At 41.5% G+C, this 19,436-nt stretch overlaps 2 protein-coding genes across 3 annotated transcripts in view; one reads left to right on the plus strand and one right to left on the minus strand.

Moving 5' to 3' along the window:
• The window catches only part of LOC132383707 (ADP-ribose glycohydrolase MACROD1-like), a 1,398,038-nt gene that overhangs the window by 1,282,378 nt on the left and 96,224 nt on the right, over positions 1–19,436 (minus strand). The window lies entirely within an intron of this gene.
• Positions 1–19,436, plus strand: part of LOC132384018 (leucine-rich repeat transmembrane protein FLRT1-like) — a 227,851-nt gene that overhangs the window by 172,099 nt on the left and 36,316 nt on the right. The window contains exon 1 of one of the 2 annotated variants that reach the window (XM_059955293.1): positions 17,398–17,921. The exons of the other annotated variant lie outside the window; for it this stretch is intronic. The gene's annotated coding sequence lies outside the window, so the exon portion shown is untranslated. Of the gene's footprint in view, positions 1–17,397; positions 17,922–19,436 lie in introns of those variants that run through there. 2 annotated transcript variants of the gene reach the window in all.

Below are 19,436 nucleotides of genomic sequence, written 5' to 3' on the forward strand. Positions count from 1 at the left end.
CCGCCCCCCTGCACAATTCTCGCTGGCTTGATTTGAGGCAAGCGGCACACTTCACTATAGGTTTCGACGTTTCAATCGTTTTTTTTTCTCTCATTATTATTTGCTCTGTGAGTGAGTATAAGACTCAGTTCCCATCTGATCACTTTATTTTTATTAGTGCATATCACTTACTCCTTTTCATTTTTAATTTCTTCTTCCTTGGCACATTGAGGGAGGCAAGGAATTTGAGCTTAGCAGACTCAAATCCTCGGTTCCTGCTGATGCTGCTTTGAATTTAACCACAGGCAAGCGGCAACCTGAAAGTAAATCGATCTGTCATTTAGCTTTACTGCTCTTTTTAAAGGAACCCTTCCATATTTGTACATCACTGGGGTATCTGCTGACCGTACCTAGTGAAGAGATATTTACCCGACTCGTGGTGTTCTGAAAACCACTTCCTGTCACTTGTAGACGAAGTTATTAGATAGATAGAACAGTACAACACACGAACAGGCCCTTCAGCCCACAAAGTTGTGCTGTACCAGTTAAATTGGTAATCAAATGGCCAACTAATCCCTTATGCCTACACAATGTCCATATCCTTCCATTTTCCTCACATTCGTCTGCCTATCCAAATGTCTATTAAAAGCCTCTAATGTAGTTATGTCTACCACCACCCCAGGCAGCATATTCCAGGTGTAAAAAAGCTGCCCTCAAATCTCCTTTGAAATTACCCTCTCACCTTAAATGCCCTCTCGTATTAGACATTTAAACCCTGAGAAAACCCTGTTGAGGCAGCATGGTAGCACAGTAGTTAGCACAACACTTTTCAATTCCTGGCGCGGCCTGTGGGGAGTTTGTACCTTCTCCCCTGTGATTGCGTGGGTTTCCCCCAGGTGCTCCGGTTTCTTGCCACAGTACAAAGACTGGTCATTGTAAATTGTCCCGGATTAAATTGGGGGATAGCTGGGTGGCGCTACTCGAAGGGCCAGAAGAGCCTATTCCACATTGTACGTCAATAAATAAATAAACAAAATCCTGTCTGTCTGCTCTATCTATACCTCTCATAATCTTACAAAGTGCTCAGCCTCTGCTGCCCTGGAAAAAACAGAGAGGTTGTCCACCCTCTCGGGATAGCCATGCACTCTAAACTAGGCAGCACCCTTGTTAATCTCTTATGCACCTTTTCCAAAGTCTCATCACCCTTCCTATAGTGGAGGGGGGGAGGGAACCCCAAGACACTCTGCTTATCAAAGCTGTTAAGGGTCTTGTTTTCAGACATTTTTGATAGTGTTTATGTAGATGGTTGATGAGAAAAATCGGCCTCCAACTTTCCTTTTCCCTCCTGATTCTTCCCTTATGTCGTTGGTATCCACGTTTTTTCTGCTGTCCTCAAGGTCTAGATGCACAACTTAAACGTGTACTTTATGTTAATTTTTTAAATCTCTGTGCTGTGAAATATTGATTATTCCAATCAGCTTTCATCGTAACAGGTGGGTAAGGAGCTAACCGCTCCTAAAAGTTGATAAAAGTACAGCAGATACTGGAATATCTGAAATAAAAGCAGAAAATGCTCAAAACATTCAGCAGGATAAGCAACACTGCAGTCAAAGGTACACAACGACTGCCTGCCAAACACATTTTACACAAATCCTACACCTCACAATATCATAAGATATAGGAGCAGAATTGGCCCATCGGGTGTTGGCTCATTCCATATTCCCTTCGCTTCCATCACTTCCTATTTGGTATAGTTTACAGAGCTAATTAATGTATGTCTTTGGGATGTTGGAGGAAAAACTTGAAATTCCTTACCATTACCATATCAGAGGATCTGTCCTAGAACGACCCTGTGTAAGTGCCATATTAAAGGCGGCACAGTAGTGCTTCTACTCCCTTAGAAGTTTGCACAGATTCAGCATGTCATCTGAAATTTTGACAAACTACTTTAGATGTACAATGGAAGGTATCCTGACTGGTTGCATCATGGCCTGGTATGGAAACACCACTCTCTAAAAGTGGAAATGTCTACAAAACATATTGGGTACAGCCCAGTCTATCACAGGAAAAGCCCTCCTCACCATTGAACACATCTTTAAGGAGCACTGCCACGAGAAAGCAGCATCCATCATCAAAGACCCTCACCATCTTCTCGCTACTGCCACCAGGAAGGAGGTACAGAAACCTAAGGTTCCACACCAGCAGGTTTTAGGAACAGTTAATATTCTACAACCATCAGGCTTTTGAACCAGCGAGGATAACCTCGCTCACCTCAATATTGAACACAACCTACGGACTCAGTTTTTGGGACTCAACAACTCATGTTCTTGGAATTATTTATTGTATTTGCACAGTCTGTCTTCTGCACACCAGTTGTTTGTCAGTCTTTGAATGTAGTTTTCCACTGCTTATGTTCTGTTTCTTTGTCCTGCTGTGAATGTCTGGTTGGTAAGTTGATGGAGAAGATCCTGAGAGGCAGGAGTTATGAACATTTGGAGAGGCATAATATGATTAGTAATAGTCAGCATAGCTTTGTCAAGGACAGGTCGTGCTTTACAAGCCTGATTGAACTTTTTGAGGATGTGACTAAATACTTTGATGAAGGAAGGGCAGTAGATGTAGTGTATATGGATTTCAGCAAGGCATTTGATAAGGTACCCTATGCAAGGCTTATTGAGAAAATAAGAAGGCACAGGATCCAAGGGGACATTGCCTTTGTGGATCCAGAACTGGTTTGCCGACAGAAGGCAAAGAGTGGTTGTAGACAGGTCATATTCTGCATGGAGGTCGGTGACCAGTGGTGTGCCTCAGGGATCTGTTCTGGGACCCTTACTCTTCGTGATTTCTATAAATGACCTGGATGAGGAAGTGGAGAGATGGGTTAGTAAATTTGTTGATGACACAAAAGTTGGGGGTGTTGTGGATAGTGTGGAGGGCTGTCAGAGGTTACAGCGGGACATTGATAGGATGCAAAACTGGGCTTAGAAGTGGCAGATGGAGTTCAACCCAGATAAGTGAGATTCAGGGTAAGGGTGGTTCATTTTGGGAGGTCAAATATGATGGCAGAATATAGTATTAATAGTAAGACTCCTGGCCAGTGTGGAAGATCAGAGGGATCTTAGGATTCCGAGTCCATAGGACACTCAAAGCTGCTACACAGGTTGACTGTGTGGTTAAGAAGGAGTACGGTGCATTGGCCTTCATCAATCGTGGGATTGAGTTTAGGAACCGAGAGGTAATGTTGCAGCTATATAGGACCATGGTCAGACTCCACTTGGAGTACTGTGCTCAGTTCTCATTGCCTCACTACAGGAAGGATATGGAAACCATACAAAGGGTGCAGAGGAGATTTACAAGGATGTTGCCTGGATTTGGGAGCATGGCTTAAGAGAATAGGTTGAGTGAACTCCGTCTTTATTCCTTGGAGTGACGAAGGATGAGAGGTGACCCGATAGAGGTGTATAACATGATGAGAGGCATTGATCATGTGGATAGCCAGAGGCTTTTTCCCAGGGCTGAAATGGCTAACATGACAGGACACAGTTTCAAGGTGCTTAGAAGTAGGTACAGAGGAAGATGTTAGGAGTAAGTTTTTTACACAGAGTGGTGAGCACGTGGAATGGGCTGTTGGCGACGGTGGTGGAGGCAGATACAATAGGGTCTTTTAAGAGACTCCTGTACAGTTACATGGAGCTTAGAAAAATAGAGGGCTATGTGTAACCTGAGGTAATTTCTAAGGTAAGGACATATTCAGCACAGCTTTGTGGGCTGTAGGGCCTGTTTTGTGCTGTAGGTTTTCTATGTTTCTAAGAGAATGGATATATGTACTTTGATAATAAATTTGTTTCCAACTTTGAAACTGGAGCACCTGAGGTGAAGCTGCACGCTCACAGGAAGAATATAGAAAGTTTAAAAAGACAGGGCCTGCGATCAAGAAGGAACCAGAGTTGTTGGGACTGTCAGGCAACGGTTGTACCAGCTGCAACTACTGTGCCTTTTTATAACAGCACAGAGAGGCCCTTCAGCCCATTCAGTTCCATGCTGACAATCAACCATCCATTGACATAAATCCTATCTTAATATATTTTTTAATTATCCCCACTTTCTCATCCCCCACACACTCGGGGCTATTTTTAGTGGTCATTTAACTTACCAACTCACGCACCTGGAGAAACCCATGTGGGCAATGTGTGGAGAAAGCACCCAAGTCTTGGATCCAACCCGAGTCTCTGGTGCTTTGGTGCAACAGCTCTACCTGCTGCACCACTGTGGAAAGGGAAGCAGGGTTAACGTTTCAGGTCAAAAACCTTTCCACTGACAAACAGTGTTCAATCTGAAACATTTCCCACAAATGTTGCCCAGCTGAGTATTCTGAGTTTTTCTTAAATTTTCCATTGTTATCGTGTCCTTACCAAATCTGGCAAAGATGTAAAATAAATTGTGAAATTATCTTCATTCTCCTTTTTCCCTCTAAAGCCAGGTATGAGTTGATTAGTTTAGGATGCAAGCGCCAGTTTAGCGAGGTAATGCCATGATGCCAAAGCTGCTCTCTTTCCGGTGGGATACATAAAACATTGCCTGTCATGATTTGCCAATATCACTGAAAGAGTTCAATTGCTTATTCATTTTATTGCTGTGAACCATGCTGTGCACAAATTGTTTGCTGTGATTCCCAGCATTACAACAGTGGCCGCACTTCAGTAGAACTTAATTGACTGTGAACAAGGATGTTTCGAGATCATAAAAGGCACTACGTTAGAAGTTCCTTCCTGTTTTGTCTTTGCCGCTGCATATTTCCTTTCCCCTATTCCAATAAGAATCAGAGAGCAATGTGTACACTTAATGGCCGCTTTATTAGGTACAGGAATGAAATCCAGGGTGATAATGCTGCTGTAGCCCATCTGCTTCAAGTTTCGACATGCTCTTCTGCACACCACTGATTGAAATGCATGGTTATTTGAGTTACTGTCCTCTTCCTCAGTTTGAACCAGTCTGACCACCCTCCTCACACATTTCTCATTTACAAGGCGTTTTCACCCACAGAACTGACGCTCGCCAGATGTTCCGTGTTTGCGTGAAAACTGGCTGCTGTGCATGAAAAACCCCAGGAGATAAGCAACTGCTGAGATACTCAAACCATCCCATCCAGCACCAACAATCATTCCACGGTCAAAATTACTGAGCTCACATTTCTAATGCTTGGCCTGAACAACAACTGGACCTTTTGGCCAGGTCCACATGCTTTTATGCATTGAGCTACTGCCAGATGACTGGTTGATTTCCATCAACAAACAGGCGTACATGTGTTCCTAATAAAGTGGCCACGGAGCGTATATTGCTCTGGATTTCCAGCATCCGCAGAATCTCTTGTGTTTATGAGCTTGCATCACTGCTTAGTGATTTAGGATCCGAATCCCTTCGAATTTCTGCATGATACAGTATGATGTACCGTGCACTACACGCAATATTTTATCAGACTGGTATTTCTTAACTGTACAAGAATTCATTTTTCCGTGTTATAACTTAGTATCATTGTACGCTATACATAAACAACAACTGCAAGGCGACTTTGTTACCCGGACAACTCCTATGTTTTTGTACTTAATCACAACTGCATTCAGTAATGTAAGTTATTCATTTCATCATGTGGCCAGATCACAGAACAGTACAGCACTGAAGAGGCACTTTGACCCAAGATGTTGTGCTGACCTTTCAATCTGCTCCAAGATCAATTTAACCCTTCCCTCTGACGTATGCTTTGCTGTTCTGAGTGCAAAGCCAGTGAGATCAAACCTGTTCAGAGTTCAGCCTTATTTATCAATTATGGTGAGTTCACTTGGCAATAATATAAACCCATCATATTAAGGTAGCAAAGATACAGAGCCCCTACTTGTACTGGCACATTAACTATGCAGTGTGTTAACAGTTTAACAATAATTGAGCCTTTGCCACAGGCAGCTGTGGAGGCCAAGTCTTTATGTATATTTAAAGCAGAGGTTGACAGATTCTTGATAGGTCGGGGCATGAAGGGATACGGGGAGAAGGCAGGAGGTTGGGGCTGAGAGGGAAATGGATCAGCCATGATGGAATGGCAGATCAGATTCGATGGGCCAACTGGCTTAATCCAGCTCCTATATCTTACGATCTTATGGCCCAAGCCTTCTCCACGTACTAGGTGTGGGTGTTCAGGGTATGTGTTTCGGGGGTGGGGGGGCACAATAGATAATATAAGTATTCGTGGAAAATTTCTAAACCGTTCTCAAGAATCAATAGCTGTAAAAATGCCACTATCACTGGTGCTCTTGTAGTGATAGAGGGCAGGTCAGCAAGTCTGGGGTTGCTCAGGAGCCAAGAGTGAGAAAGCTTTGAGACCTATTATTTCATCAGTTAGGAACAAGCACAGTGCAGGCCCTTCAGCCCACAATGTTGTGCTGACCTTTTATCCTACTCCTACTCCAAGATCAATCTTTCCTCCCATCTAGCCCTCCGTTTTGCCATCATCCATGTGCCTATCTAAGATTCTCGCAGATGTCCCTTTTGTATCGGACTTTACCACCATCCTTGGCAGTGGATTCCATGTCTGTACCATCCTATGCATAAGAAACCTACCTCTGATATTGGTGTGGGGGAATTAGGCTTGAATTGGTGGGGCATTGGAGAAGATGGGAGTTGTTCTGTTAGGGCCAGGGTCCTGGCAAATAATGTAACTTGGGCTTTATGCTTTTTTTTGGACTACTTATCTAATTTAGCTATTTTAGTTATATATATATACTTACAGTAATTCACAGGGATTTTTTTCTCTATATTATCATGTTGCTTTCTACTGCTGTCGCAAAGTTAACAAATTTCACGACATATGCTGGTGATATGTAAGAAGCTTGTACGTTCTCCCCATTCATTCATAGCTCATCACACCAGATAGACAGCCACTCTTGTATTGTTTGGTTGGTGTTGAGCAGGTCAGTGTCAGCTAAATCAGGTGAGAGTGGGCAGTTGCGCAGAAGGCGTTCAATGTTCTGTATCCTTTCACCACGCTCACAGGACTCGCTGTTTTTTTTAAACCCCACTTCACCATATTGTCTCCCGTCCTACAAGCCCCTGCTCTCATTCTGTTGAGAGTGCACCACTTCCGTCCGTCAAGCAGTGCCCCGTCTGGCAACCTTTCTGTGGGGCCTTGCACTGTATTGTTTGGTGGGGTTCTGGCTTCTGCTTGTTGCCAGAGGTTCTCCCCATGACCACGTAGGATTCCTCCCACAGTCCAAAGATGTACCGGTTGGTAGGTTAATTGGTCATTGTATATTGCCCCATCCTAGGATTAAATCAGGGGGGGGAGGGTTGCTGGCGGCTCAGCTGAAGAGCTGGATGGCCTTGTTCTGTGCTGTATCACAATAAATATTAAATCTGATTCTGATACTGAAACTAAATAGTGGATTCAACAGTTTCAAAAACTGTGGATATAGTAAAAGGGAAGGAGAGTGCAGGAGAGAGGTTACTCCAGAGTAAAGAATTAAGTCAAAAAGTTTAAAAAGGGATGATAAGAATTTAACTTTGAGCAGCATGGGAGTCAAAGTTGAAAAGAAGGGGGGTGAATACAGGAATGAAGGTGAATGCCTGCTGCATCTGAAACAAGGCAGATAATCTTTTCGCGCAGTTAGAAATTGGCAGGTACTGCATGATGTTTGGAGTCATGGTTGAAAGACCACAGCTGGGAGCTTAACGTCCAAGGATACACATTGTATCAAAAGGAGAGGCAGCTGGGCAGAGACATTCGAATAGCTTTATTGGTAAAAAGTGAAATCAGATCCTCAGAAAGAAGAAAATTCAAAATTCCTTGTGTGCAGAGCTAAGAAACTAAAATGGTAAATATCCCTGATGAGGGTTATACAGAGGCCACACAACAGTACCCAGGATGTGGGGTACGAATAACAACAGGAGATATAAAATGTATGTCAAAGGGGCAATGTTGTGATAATCATGAGGGGGGGATTTCTATATGAGGGAAGTTTGGAAAATCAGGTTGGTGATGGATCCCAAGAGAAGGAAATTGTAGAATGCCCATGAAGTGCCTTTAGGGCAGCTTGAGGTCGAGAACATCAAGGAAAAGGCAATTCTGGACTGAACCAGATTTGATGAGGAAGCTTAAGGTAAAGGAACCCTTAGGAGACATTAATCATAATATGATACAATTCGCCCAGCAGTTTGAGAGGGAGAAATGAAAATCAGATGTATCTGTATTACGGTTGAGTTAAGGTAACTACAAAGGCATGAGAGAAGAGCTGGCCAAAATAGGGGACATCAACAGGGATTAAGGTAGAGCAGCAATGGCTGGAGTTTCTGGCAGTAATTCAGAAGACGCAAGATCAGTTCATTCCCAGAAAGAAGCAGCATTCTAAGGGGGGGGGGGGGGGGGGTTTGAGGCAACCAAGTCTGGCAAGGGAAGTCAAAGGTAGTACAAAAGCAAAAGAGAGAACATACAATATTGCAAAAATTAGTGGGAAGCTAGAGCACTGGCAAGCTTTTAAAAACCAACAGAAGGCAATTAGAAAAAGCAATAAGGAGAAAAAAAAGCTGAAATATGAAAGTAAGCCAGCCAATAAAAGAGAATCCCAAATATTTTTCTCAGATATATAAAGGGTAAAAGAGAGGAAAAAGCAGCCATTGGATCACTGGAAAATGATGCTGGAGAAATAGTAATGAGGAACAAGGAAAATGCCAGACAAACAGGATAGGTATTCTGTGTCCATTAGCACTGTGGAAGACACCAGCAGTATGCCAAAAATTCGAGAGTGTCAGTGGGCAGATGTGAGTGTTACTAAGGAGTGGGAAGCTGAAAGGGCTGAAGATATAGATAAGTCATCTGGACCAGATGGAATACATCACTGGGTTCTGAAAGAAGCAGCTTTAGAGACTGTGGAGGCACTAGAAGTGACCTTTTAATAATCACTAGATTATGTAATGGTACCAGAGGACTGGAAAAACACAATTAAAATTCCACTTTTTAAGAAGGGTGAGAGGCAAAAGACCGAAAATTATAGGCCAGTTAGTCTTCAGTGGTTGGGAAGATGTTGGCGTCCATTATTAAGGATGATGTTTCGGGTTAATTGGAGGTGATACGCCAAAGTCAACATAGTTTCAAGGGGACAAATCTGTTGGAATTTTTTGAGGAATTAACAGGCAGGGTAGACAAAGGATAGTCAGTGACTTTTGTTTACTTGGATTTTTAGAAAGCTTTTGAAAAGGTGCTGCACGTCAGGCTGCGAAACAAGAGCCTATGGTATTACAGGAAAGATACTAGCATGGCTAGAAGATTGACTGACAGGCAGAAGGCAAAGAGTGGGAATAAAGGGGGCCTTTGTGACCGGCTGCCGGTGACTAGTTGTATTCCGCAGGGTTTGGTGTTGGATCCACTTCTCTTCATGTCATATGTTTTTGAGCAGGAAGATGGAGTTGAATGCTTTGTGACCAAGTTGCAGATGATAAAAGATAGATAGAGGGTTCAGTAGTGTTGAGAAAGCTAGGAATCTGCAGTAGAACTTGGACTGTTTAGGGGAGATAAGCAAAGGAGTGGCAGACGGCGTGCAGTGTAGGGAAATATGTTGTCATGCACTTTGGTAAAAGGAATAAAGGTGTCTATCTTCTAAATTGGGTGAAAATTCAGAAATCAGAGGTGCAAAGGGACTTGGGAGTCCGAGTGCAAGACTCCTTAAAGAGTAATTTGCAGGTTCAGTTGATAGAACAGAGGGGAAATGAAGTGTTAGCATTCATTTCAAGAGGACTAGAATACAAAAGCAAGGATTCAGTGCTGAGATTTATAAGACACTGGTCAGACCATATTTGGTCTATGAACAGTTTTACGCCTTTTGCCTAAGAAAGGATGTGCCGAAATTTGAGAAGGTGCAGAGGGGGTTTACTGGAATGATCCTGGGAATGAAAGGGTTAACGAATGAAGCGTGTTTGATGCCTCTGGGCCTATACTTACTGGAGTTTAAGAGAATGGTTGGGGGTGGAGGTTAGGAGCTGTCATTGAAACCTAATAAATATTGAAAGGTCAAGATAAGATGGATGTTTCCAAGACTAGGAAAGTCTTGGACCAGAGGGCACAGCCTCAGGAAACAAACAGAGATGAGGAGGAATTTCTTCAACCATAGGGTAGTGAATCTGTGGAATTCATTACTACAGACGGCAGTGGAAGCCAAGTTTTGGGCATATTTAAAGTTGAGAGGTTTTGATAAGTAAGGGTGGCAAAAGATATGAAGAGAAAGCAAGAGAATGGGGCTGAGAGGGTAAATAAATCTGCCACGATCAAATAGTGGAGCAGACTCAATGGGTTAAAAGGCCTAATTTTGCTCCTATGTCTTTTGTTCTCCCCCCCATCCATATTTTCCTCCAATCAATTTAAAACTACGTCCTCTCATAGTAGCTATTGCTGCCCTGGGAAAAAGGTACTGTTTGTCTATGATTACACTGTCACGGGGAGATGCATAAGCAAATCTCAAAGTCAGTAATAAATTATAAATGGCAAGTCAGCGCAGATTACAAACACTTTATAGACAGGCCATTTGCAATGCCTACCTCCCTGGGTGTTCATATCTATACAAGAAATGTGCTGTGGGAGCAAAATAGTGGATATAAACTAGAGGATGTATAATGGCTGCACTGAATGATTAAAGGTTCTACCATCTGGTTCTGGGCTAGGCACTCTGCCTTTTTCCAAGATATGAATTTATCACCAGGTGATAGATTCTTGCAAGATTTGTAACCAGTCTTTAATGTAGTTAGATGAAAATGATTGAAATTTAATGAGAAAGCAAAGATTGAAATTATATTTATACAGAGCTTTTTACATTCGCGTGATGTCCGAAAGTGTTCCACCGCGAATGAATCACAACTGTGATGCAGGCAATGCAGCAATAATTTGCAAACTGTAATATCCAACAAACAGTGTGTGATAAATGGCCTATTAATCCGCTTTGATGATGTTGACTGTAGGCTGAATACTGACCATAGCAACTCCCTTTGCCATGGCCATTTCTATGAATTAATCTGAAGCAGAAAATAAGGGGCCCATGCTTAATCGCTCATCTGAACCACAGGACCTCTGGCCAGGCAGTGCTTATCAAAACCTCAGCCTAAATAATGTGCTAGCATTCTGCAATTTTTGAACCACGGTCTTCAGGTCATATTTCTGAAGGAAGACCAAAGCAGACACTCACACCGTGCCAAAGGTATCCCAACACAAGCAACCTTCAGTGAGTTAACGCAAATTAACAACGTGATTTTAACAAATTAAGTGATTTATTAGGAAGTCACGGGGTAATCCAAGAAATCCATTTTTTTTTCATCCGTTTTATGTCTGTGACTCACCAGTTGAAGATATTTCAATTAATATTCATCACTGGTAATGTCCTCATCAGAATTCATGCTTTAACCTAATCACTTGCTTCATTCCAGTTCTTTCTTTTGTTCCATTTTGAACTTGGCAAAAAAAGTGGCAAGTCTGCGTGCATACTATAAAATATCTACTGTACACACCATGGTAGATATTTAATCTTCCATAGGTTTATCAGGTTTGTGCATCATCTAAAGACATGATCATTCGCCTGAAAAATATATATAGTAATGTGCAAATGGTCATTGTAGTTTTTCTCGGGGTAATCACACGAATAAAGCGGGCATCTTTTTCGTAAAAGCGAAAATCCTCTTTGGCTAGTGAAAACAGGTTGTCTAAGACTTTTGCACAGTACTGTAGCAATTTCATGCATTGCACTGTACTGCTGCCACAGAAAAGTCATGATGTATGTGAACGATGATAAAGCTGATTCTGATATGGGTCTCCATTGCGCACTGAGAGTGGGGAGGGGGCAGGGAGAAGTAAATCAGAGTTGGGAAAATGGGAAGGGAAAGGGAAGCACCAGAGATACATTCTGTTATGATCAATAAACCAATTGTTCAGAATCAAATGACCTTGCCTGGTGTCTCAGGGCTGGTTGTGTCTGTTCCTGACCCTCCCTCCAACCACAACCCCGCCACCCCGCCATCCCCAGCACTCCTTCTCTGCCACCTGTCCCATTCCCCTCCCGCTGTGCTCCACACTCCCCATTCCAAAAAAATTTTGAGTTCCCACCAGATTTTAAAACTTGCTCTCCGCTCCAAGTTGACAACTGCAGTACTGTGCAAATGTCTTAGGTACCCTAGCTGTGTACCGTATATGCGCCTAAGACTTTTGCACAGTCCTCACCCTGCTGCTTGAAGGTTTACCAGCTTTATTTCAGATTCCTAGCATCTGCAAAATTGTGTTTATTGTTTCTGTACAAGAGCAATTCATTTGATTAAGGTGAATAAAAGATGGTGTCCAGTATAACTAGCTGATGATAACTGCACCTGCCATCACAAACATTACTCTCACTGAAAATCCATATAATAATTCAAAGAGATCTCATTTGCAGGATATAAAAATCAACACCACCAAAGTCAAAGACAAGTTTATAGTCATATGCACGTGTTTGTATATGCACAAGTACAATGAAAAATCTACTTGCCAAAGACATGCATAATAATTGCACCGGAACAGAAAATGCATCTCAGAAATGTGCAATGGGTGACTGCTGAAATTGGCTTTCTGTGTAATACATGAAGTTAGTGAGAAAATACATCTGAAACAGAATATTTGCCACAAGATACCGTGGTAGAATACCGCATTGAAGGCAGATAAATATTTCTATCACCTATTCAGCAATTTCATTTCACTTTTTGAAGCATCCAGGAATCATCGTGTTGAACTTCTCCTTTGATCCACTCAGTTTCTCTAAGTCAAAGGTGTAACTATGGACACGGTTAATACCACCTTTTTGTGGGTTACGGGGCACAATCTCTTCCTCAGCTCTTCTTGATGTGCCTGAAAAATTGCTGCCAATTTCCATTCTGTTTTCACCTGAACGTACTCTATCCCTGACTCTTCAGTCCCCTTTCCAGATCTGTCTCTGTCTCAGAAAATAAGTTAGCAACCAAAGTTCAAAGTAAATTTGTTATCAGTAATGTATGTCACTATATGTGACCCTGAGATTCATTTTCTTGCAGGCATTCACAGTAAGTACAAAGAAACAGAATGCAATCAATGAAAGACCACACCCAACAAGACGGACAAACAACCGATGTGCAAAAGACAAGACAAAGTGTGCAAAATAATAAATAAATATATAAGCAATAAATTGAAAGTGAGCCTATAGGTTGTGGGAACAGTTTAGTGATGGGGTGAGTGAAGCTATCCCCTCTGGTTCAAGAGTCTGAAGGTTGATGGGTAATAACTATTTCTGAACCTGGTGGTGTGGTGGGTCCTGAGGCTCCTGTACCTCCTTCCTGATGCAGCAGCGAGAAGAGAGCATGGCCTGGATGGTGAAGGACCTTGATGATGGATGCTGGGTTTTTTGGGACAACATTCAGTATAGATGTGCTCAGTGGTGGGGATTGTTGGCTCTACCACTCATGGGCATTGGTGCTTCCATACAGGCCACGATCCAACCTCTCAGTATACTCTCCACTACACATCTATAGAAGTTTGTCAAAGTTTTACATCCACAGCTTGCTTAACCATGCTTCCTGCCACTCTGTTTCCTACAAGCCACTCTCCCAGTTTCTCCATTTTTGTCCTATCTGCTCTGATAATGAGACTTTCCCTCTTGATGATGAAAATTATGCTTCTTTAGTGCTGTCCTTCTTTCGCAACTATGAATTCCCCTTAAGCATAGCAGACAAAGCTCCCAACATCATTTCATCTATTTCTCACACCTCTACTTCCACCCACTCTCCTCCTAGACATTGTGTATAGATATCCCCAGTCCTTCCTTCCCACCCCACATCATCCTTTGTAATTTCACCACCCTCAACAAGATTCCACCCCTTTTCAGAATCAGAATCGGGTTTAATATCGCTGGCATATGTCATGAAATTTGTTAACTTAATGGCAGAAGTACAATGAATGCAATACATGATAAATATGGAAAAAATAAGTAAATGAATTATAGTAAATATATTAAACTATAGTAAATTGGCCTTTTTTCGTTGGAGTGACATAAGATGAGAGGTGACCTGATAGAGGTGTATAAGGTGATGAAAGGCATTGTTGGTGTGGATAATCAGGCTTTTTCCCAGGGCTGAAATGGCTAACACGAGAGGGCACTGTTTTAAGGTACAGAGGAAATGTCAGGGATAAGTTTTTTATGCAGAGAGTGGTGAGTGCGTGGAATAGGCTGCTGGCAACAGTGGTGGAGGCAGATAAGATAGGGTTTTCTAAGAGGCTCCTGAATAGGTACATGGAGCTTAGAAAAATAGACGGCTATGGGTAACCCCAGGTAATTTTTAAAGTAAGTACATGTTTGGCACAGCCTGTATTGTACTATAGGTTTACTATGTTTCTAAACATATATATATATATATATATATATGCACATCTGCATGAAACATTGCTATAGAAAAGCGGCATCCATCATAAAAGATCCTCACCACCCAGGCCGTGCTCTCTTCTCACTGCTGCCATCAGAAAGAAGGTACAAGAGCCTCAGGACTCGCACCACCAAGTCCAAGAGCAGTTACCATTAGGTTCTTGAACAAATGGAGAAAACTACACTAGTTCTATTTCTGGTGTTCCTACAACCAATGGTCTCACTTTCAGGACTCTTTATCCTGCTATTACATGCTCTCGTTATTTATTGCTATTTATTTATATCTGCATTTGCACAGTTTGTTGTCCATTGATCCTGTTTATAGTTACTGACTACAGATTTGCTAAGTATGCCTGCAGGAAAAAGAACCTCAGGGTTTGTATGTGGTGTCATGTATGTGCTTGATAACAAAATTACTTTGACATTACCGCCACAACATTGTAAAGAATGGCAAGAAAAACACATTCAGACCGATACAGAGTACACCCTATATGTGAATGAGTTCCCATAATGCAGCTAAAAGTTTGTTCCTACAAACAGCAGGACCAGTTCTCTTTTGCTGTCTGTAGGAAGAAACTTCTGAATTTAGTAACAATATGGGACCTCGTTCTCATGTAGGGCATTCTATATAAGTTGGGTGCTGTTAACTGTGAACAACCCGTAGAGAGAACAAGTAGAGAAACCTGTAGAGAAATTACATTGGCATGGGATCTGGAGATCTTGCTTTCTCATCTAGAGTACAGTGGATAGCAGAGAAGAAAAGGGAATGAGGAAAAGACAAGAAAGAAAGTAAGTAAAAATTTCACAGAATCTAAACAGACACAACTGACTCAATTATTCACACCCAGCCCCACTGGGAAAATAATTCTTGTAGATCACCATTGTCATGTTTATCCAGGTTTTGCCAAATCAGCAGTAACTCTGAAGACAGTAAAACAGATCGCTCTGTAACTGCTCAGATAACGATCACAAATAAGACGCGTGCTTAAATGATTACAACCACCTGCTCCATAAACATGGATAAGAGTATTGCTCAAATCCAAAAACAAAATACAACAGTGGCTGGAGATCTGCAGGAAATAGTGGAAATACTCTCTAGATTAGGCAGCATCTGTAAATGGAGAAACAGTCAACATGTCAAGTTAATCATTGTTCACTTGTTCGTGCGTGGAGTCTGCATTGAGACTCGGGGGGGGGGGGTGCTCAATGCCTTCACAATTCCCATGAGTAAGCATGAACATTACATATTTTTCAAAAACATGGTCACCTGCCTACAGGAAAGATGTAAAGGAAGTTGAGAGAGTACAGAGGAAATTTACAAGGATCTTGCTGGGACTGGAAGACCTGAGTTATAAGGAAAGACTGAATAGGTTAGGACTGTATTCCTCAGAATGTACAAGATTGAGAGGAGATTTGGTAGAGGTGTACAAAATTATGTTGGGTATAGATAGGGTAAATACAAGCAGGCTTTTTCCACTGAGGTGGGGTGGGACTACAACCAAAGGTCATGGGTTAAAGGTGAAAACTTTAAGGGGAACATGAGGGGAAACCTCTTCACTCAGAGGGTGGTGAGAGTGTGGAATGAGCTGCCAGAGCAAGTAGTGAATGTGGTCTCGATTTCAGTCATTAACAGAAGGTACATGGATCGTTGGTTACGGAGGGCTATGGTCCCAATGCAGTTTAAATGGTTGCTGCATGGACTAGATGGGCTGAAATGCCTGTTTCTGTGCTGTTACTTGGAGTAAACTTCGGAAACCTTCCCTAGGTACATCTTGGAAATCTCATGTCTTTGACATGAGTGTCCTTAATTTCATTTCAGCATCCACAACCTGAGGATGGGTGTAACACCGAAACAATACTTAATTACCCAGCAGTTGTAGGTTAATTGGTCATTGTAAATTGTCCTGTGATTAGGCTTGGACTAAATCGGGGGGGGGGGCCTGGTTTTGCTGGGTGGTGCAGCTCAAAGAGCCAATTCCACAATGTATCTCAATAAATAAATAAATTGACAGATAAGAAGAAATAAACAGTTTGTCGTTATCACTAACTATTACAATATTGTTTTCTCCATATCCCATCGTCAACACTAATGAACATTGGAGTTAAAAAACTATCCAATGCCACATTTGACATAAATTTGCTCACAAATGTGTTCCCAGCAGACAATCTCATTTTCGTGTTACTATATGCAGGTGAATCTCTCATTTCACAACAAAGGAGCAAGTCACATTGACAGCTAAAGGTGTGTGTAAAAAAAACAAAAGCACTGTTCTTCCCTGTATTGGAGGAACAGTTGCCTTTGGCAGGATTTGCCTGTGTTAGTGATGGTTATTGGGTACAATAAGGAAGAACAATGATACAAATGAAGTAACGGTGGTGTATATGTTCTCCAAAAATAAAACAGCATCCTCGATAGTAACCATTCTAGACCAATATACCTGCAAATCATTTCATTAAGAGTGAATCACCTCAACCAGGAGACATGCTGGAATGAAGTCATGGAGCCACACTGAGTTCAGGAGAGTTACTAAGGAAATTAACCAGAGGCCTTGCTCCTCCTGATCTCTCTGCAGTGCCAATCCCTGACAGTTACTTATGTAAATATCAGATAAGGACTGCGAGGGTGTCATTTCATCCTAAATCGACACCACCCATTTAGGTTTACAAAATTCCACCCAAGTTTTACTCAGTGCCTCTTAAAGGAAATTATTTCTTCACATCTAAAGTAAGAACAAAAGTTAGGCTAACTATTTTATAGTTTAGGCTAATTTTCTTTTACTATTTGCTGCTTTTAACTCTGGACAGACAGCCCCAGATTTTTGTTTGAAAGGGCACAAATGACAGAGCAGCTCTCTGTCATTTAAACTATTAACTACATCTTAAAGAAACACAGTAACAAACAAGAAGTGGGCTGGGTACCAAATTCCTTTGTCATTCAAGTGAACGCAACTGGTCAAGGTTCACACTGGAGGTTCTTTAAGAGCTATGACAGCTCTCTATTGCATGTTCAGTGACTGGACAGATAAAGAACCTGTGTTTAAACTCCACAGCTATGAAATGTAATACCAGGAATCCCACTGACTTTGTTCTGGAGACTGCTTGCTCTCGCGCTCTCTCTCTCTCTCTCGTAGCCAGACTACAGACTAGAGCTATTCCTCTGCTTGCTGTTGAAGAATCCAGCAGGGAAGTAATCTGTAAGAGGCTGGTTTCGACTGAAACAAACAAAAAAGGACTTTTCAAGCAGATAAAAAGAGGCAAATACGCAAAAGTTAAGTCTTTTCGGAATCTTTGCCCAAACTCAGGAAAGCAAAGGAAGCCTGGAATGTGAACACAGAATCTGTGGGGGATTTGCCTGTGAGAGTTATAATGCAAAACTATCAATGTAAGGCTGAAACAAAACAGTAAGCAGACCAAAAGAGGATCACTTCTGCTCTTGGATACAAGCCATTCTAGCGAATTCTGTTCAGTTCAGATGCTACAGGAATTGAAAGTAGAGTGAAAGAGGTAAGATTATGTCAGAATATCTACTATCACTGAAATTTAAGTGTAAGTAAAATTCCCATAGGGTGTTCATTCAAGTTTTGAAAACATATCTTTACTTATGTTATTCTCTGAATGCGCCAAAGAGAGTATTTTGAACAGTATATCCCCACAAGAGACCACAATAGATTATTACTGGGGTGAAATTAGAGGTGGTGAAGAAAGATTGTTATGAACAATTTTTTTCACTATGGTAGACTAGCATAATAAGGCTGGTAAAAGGAGTCATTACTTCAGTTATGATCTGATTTTGTTAGCAACTCATTTGGGAGCATTTAGCATTTTTAGACTTATTCATAAACTTCTGGATTGAAATCAGGATTAAAACAGTACCAGCAACAGATTTACTCAGTAAGAGGTTTTCACATGGTGAATACCCTATAAATTGCTCTTTCTCTTTCTGTGTCAGTGCCCATCTGAAATGTGGCTCGATACATGGAACTGGTTGCTTGTGATTACTGTGCATGAATTATGAGACTTCAATCAAATAACAATTTTACAAGCACATACCTTTCTACCATGACAATACTATGGTTTTCCATGAATGTGGCTGATAACTTCACAACACCTTACTCCTGCCTAAATCAAATCTATGGTTTGAAAATACATTCATGAAAGGTTTTTTTTAAAATAATTCACAGATCATTTTCATTGTACACGAGAACTGGAAGCCAGAGTAGTTCACTAGGTCTTCAAGTTTATGCCAGCATTCCATCTGTCCTGATGAAACATCAACCCTTTACACCATTCTATCGATGCTGCCTGAACTCCAAGCATTTTGTGTGTGTTGCTCTGGATTTACAGCATCTGCAGAATTCCTTGCATTCAATATGATCATGTAGGCCTCAACTCTTTTTCAGTACCAGTTAATGAAAATCCCCAATTCCTCAATCTTTCAAATATTTATCTGCTTCCAGACTAACTCCATCTAATGATCTAATTAATGATCGGATACGATTTCACACAGTGACTTCACCATTGTTTCTTTAACCATGTAAAAACAGTGCATTTTTAAACAAAACTTCAGCTTTTCCTTTTGATCAAAAGACAATGAAATCTTCACATAATGTCGTGTAGTTGAAAATAAAATCCCTGGTATTTTTCCACAGACAACTTTTCTCCATGGTTGCTTTGACAGAACAAAAAATATTTCTTTTAAAATATCCTATTTCAGATTCCTAGCTCAGATTGTATTGAAAGTTAAAAACAAGAAATGACTTGGGGAGCAGATGTAAGCAACGAATAAGACTATAAGATATAGGAACAGTATTAGGCCATCATGGTTGATCCATTATTCCTCTCAGCCCCAATCTCCTGCCTTCTCCCTGTATCCCTTCCTTCCCTGACTAATTAAGAATCTATCAACCTCTGCCTTAAATATACACAATGACTCAACCTCCACAACTACCTGTGCAAACAAACTCCACAGATTCACCACCCTCTAGCAAAAGGAACTCCTCCTCATCTCCATTCTAAAAG

The sequence above is a fragment of the Hypanus sabinus genome, chromosome 31 (assembly GCF_030144855.1).
Source record: "Hypanus sabinus isolate sHypSab1 chromosome 31, sHypSab1.hap1, whole genome shotgun sequence".
Classification (NCBI taxonomy): domain Eukaryota; kingdom Metazoa; phylum Chordata; class Chondrichthyes; order Myliobatiformes; family Dasyatidae; genus Hypanus; species Hypanus sabinus.